Raw genomic sequence first — 4112 nt, 5'->3', positions numbered from 1 at the left:
AATGAAAAGGAAATCAAAGTGTCTCACTGCAAAACATCAACCAAACACAAAGGAAAACAGTAAGGGAGGGAATGAGAAATAAAAAATTATATAAGATATAGAAAAAACAAATAAATTGGCAATAATAAGTCTTTCCCTATCAGTAATTATAGTCATGCACCACATAACAATGTTTTTGTTAACGATGGACCACATATATGACAGTGGCCCTATAAGATTATAATAGAGATGCAAAATTCCTTTTGCCTAGTGATATCATAGCCATCATGATATCGTAGCAGAATTACTTTTTTAAAAAAATTAATTTATGTAGGCTAAGTGTACAGTGTTTATAAAGTCTACAGTAGTGTACAGTAATGCTTTAAGCCTTCACATTCATTCACCACTCACTCACTGACTCATCCAAAGCAACTTTCAGTCCTCAAGCTCCACTCATGGTAAATACCCTAGGCAGGCATACTATTTAAAAAAAAATCCTTAATACCTTATTTTTACTATACCTTTTCTATGTTTAGATATGTTTAGGTACACAATACTTACCATTGTGTTACAATTGCCTACAGTATTCTGTACACTCACATGTTATACAGGTTTGTAGCCTAGGAGCAATATGCTAGATCATATAGCCTAGGTGTGTAGTAGGCTGTACCATCTAGTTTCGTACAAGTAAACTCTATGGTGTTCTCACAATGACAGAATCACATAAGGATGCATTTCTCAGAATGTATTCCCATCATTAAGTGACACATAACTGTACTTCAAATGTAAATAGATTAAACATCCAAATCAAAATACACAGATTGGCCAAATGGACAGAAAAACAAGATCCATCTATATGCTGTCTGTATGAGACTCTCATTAAATCTAAGAACCTGCACAAATTAAAAGTGAAAGGATGAAAAAAAGATATTCTATGCAAATAGTAACCAGAAAAGAGCACGGGTGACTATACTAATGTCAGACAAAATAGACTTTAAGTAAAAAACTGTTACAAGAGATCAAGTAAGGTATTAAATAAATGAAAAAGGGCCAATCCACCAAGGAGATATAATAATTATAAACATATACGCACCAAACATTAGAACTCCTAAATACATGAAGCAAACATTGACAGAATTGGAGAGAGAAATAGATAGCTCTAAAATAATAGGGAGACTTCAATAGTCCACTTTCAATAATGGATAGAAAAATCAAGCAGAAGATCAATAAGGAAACAGAGGACTATAGACCAAATGGATCTAACAGGTATACTCTACCCAACAATAATAGTATACGTATTTTTTCTCAAGCATAAAATATTCTCTAGAATAGACCATATGTTAGGCCACAAACAAGTCTTAATACATTTAAAAATATGGAAATCATACTAAGTATCTTTCACAATTATAATAAATTAAACTAAAAATCAACAGCAGAAGGAAAACTGGAAAATTCACCAATATTTGAAAATTAGACAAGGCACTAAATAACCAATGGATCAAGGAATAAATGAGAAGGAAAATAAGAAAATATCTTAAAAACAACAATCACAATAATATGTTGAACTTTCAGAAAGAAAAAACAAAGCTGTGGTTACTAGAGGTGGGAAAGGGTGAGGGGAATGAGGGCTAGCAAGAAATTGGTCAATGGACACAAGGAATGATTACATTATGTAAAGATGACCATGCTAATGACCCTGATTTGATCATCACACACTGTACACAGTATTGATATTCAATTCTGTACTCCACAAATATGTTTAATCAGTTATTTCTCAATGAAAAAAGAGAAAATATCTTAAACAAAATGAAAATGAAACATACCAAATTTATGGGATGCAGTGAAAATACTGCAAAAAGAAAAATTTTATAGCCGTAAACACATTTTAAAAAGAGAAAGATCTCAAGTTGACAACCTAACTCTAAACCTTAAGGAACTAGAAAAAGAAAAACAAATTAAATCCAAAGATATCACAAAGAAGGAAATAATAAAGAATAAAGCCAGAGAAAAGCAAAAAAAAGAATAGAAGAACAATAGAGAAATCAATGAAATTGGGAGTTTGATTCTTCAAAAATGTGAACAAAATTGACAAAACTTCAGTTAGATTGACTAATAAAAAAGGATAGAGGATTCCAATAGCTAAAATCAGAAATGAAAGAGGGGGCATTGCTACTAATTTTACAGAAATAAAAATGATTATAAAAGAGTAATGTAAACAATTACACCAACAAATTGACAACCTAGGTGAAATGAAAAAAATCCGAGAAACACACAACTTATCAAGACTGAATCATGAAGAAACAGAAAATCCAAACAGATTTATAATGTGTAAAGAAATTGAATAAGTAATCAAAAACCTCCCAATAAAGCAAAGCTCAGGACCAGATGGCTTTACTTGTGAATGGTGAATTCTACCAATAATTTAAAGAAGAATTAACACCAATCTTTCTCAAACTCTTCCAAAAAAAATTGGAGAGGAAGGAACAGTATTAAACACATTTTATGAGGCCAGCATTACCCTGATACCAAATCCCGACAAAGACTCTACAAGAAAGGAAAACTACATACCAGCAGCTTTCATAAATATCAATGCAGAAATCCTCAACAAAATAAGGACAAACTAAATTCAACAGCATATTGAAAGGATTGTACACCATGATGAAGTTACTCCTGGAATGCAAGGATGGTTCACCATACAATCAATCAACGTCTTACACCACACTAGCCAAATGAAGAACGAAAACTTCATGATCATTTGAATTAACACTGAAAAACCATCTGACAAAATTCAACACCCTTTCAGGAGAAAAACACTGAACAAACTAGAAATATAAGAAAATTATATCAACATAATAAATACCACATGTATAAAGCCCACATCTAACATCATACTCAATAATGAAATACTGAAAGCTTTTCCTCCAAGAATAGGAACAAGACAAGGATGCCCACTTTAACCACTTTTACTCAACATAGTACTGGAAGCCCTAACCAGGGAAATATAGCAAGGAAAAGAAATAAAACCATCTAAATTGGAAAATAAAATTATCCTCTTTTCCAGCTGGAACCATGGAGGGTGCCAAAGAGAAAAAAAAGAAGGTTCCTGCTGTGCCAGAAACCTTTTTAAAAAAGCAAAGGAATTTCACAGAGCTGAAGATCAAACTCTTGAGAAAGAAGTTTGCCCAAAAGATATTTCAAAAGGCAAGGATGAAGTTTATCTATGAAAAAGCTAAGCATTGTCACAAGAAATATAAGCAGATGTACAGAACTGAGATTTGAATGGCTAAGATGGCAGGAAAAGCCGGCAACTTCTATGTGCTTACAGAACCCCAATTGGCATTTGTCATGAGGATCAGAGGTATCAATGGTGTAAGTCCAAAGGTGTTGCAGCTTCTTCTCCTTTGCTGGATCTTCAATGGCCCCTTTGTTAAGCTCAACAAGGCTTCAGTTAACATGCTGGGGATTATGAAACCATATATTGCATGAGGATACCCAAACCTGAAGTCAGTAAATGAACTATTCTACAAGCATGGTTATGGAAAAATTAATAAGGAGCGAATTGCCTTGACAGATGACACCTTGATTGCTTGATCTCTTGGTAAAAATATGGCATCATTTGCATGGAGGTTCTGATTCATGAAATCTATACTGTTGGAAAGTACTTTGAAGAAATAAATAACTTCCCGTGGTCCTTCAAATTACCTTTCCATGAGGTGGAATGAAGGAAGAATAAAAAACACTTTGTAGAAGGTGGATATGCTGATAACAGGGAAGACCAGATCAACAGGCTTATCAGAAGGATGAACTAAGGTGTTTACCATGTTTATTTTTGTATTCTGGTCAGTTAATAAACAGTGACTGCTTTCAAACTGAAAAAAAAAGAAGTAAAATTATCTCTGTTTTCAGACAATATAATCTTATACGTAAAAAACCCTAAAGATTCCACAAATCGTTAGAATTAATAAAAGAATTCTGCAAATTTTCAGGATACACAATCAACATATAAAAATGAGTTGCATTTCTATGTACAATGAAGAATGTGAAAATGATATTAAGAAGATTTTACCTACTGGAGAATAAAAAAGAATAAAATACATTGGAATAAATGTAACTAGGAGGCAAAAACTTGTATG

General features: G+C 32.7%; 1 pseudogene; it reads left to right on the top strand.

Moving 5' to 3' along the window:
• The first annotated feature begins 3048 nt into the window (after nucleotides 1-3048).
• LOC134367547 (large ribosomal subunit protein uL30-like) lies at nucleotides 3049-3788 on the top strand (annotated as a pseudogene).
• The last annotated feature ends 324 nt before the right edge of the window (nucleotides 3789-4112 follow it).

Source organism: Cynocephalus volans, chromosome X, assembly GCF_027409185.1.
Source record: "Cynocephalus volans isolate mCynVol1 chromosome X, mCynVol1.pri, whole genome shotgun sequence".
In the NCBI taxonomy this organism is placed as follows: Eukaryota; Metazoa; Chordata; class Mammalia; order Dermoptera; family Cynocephalidae; genus Cynocephalus; species Cynocephalus volans.
This window is presented reverse-complemented; position numbering and strand designations above follow the sequence as displayed.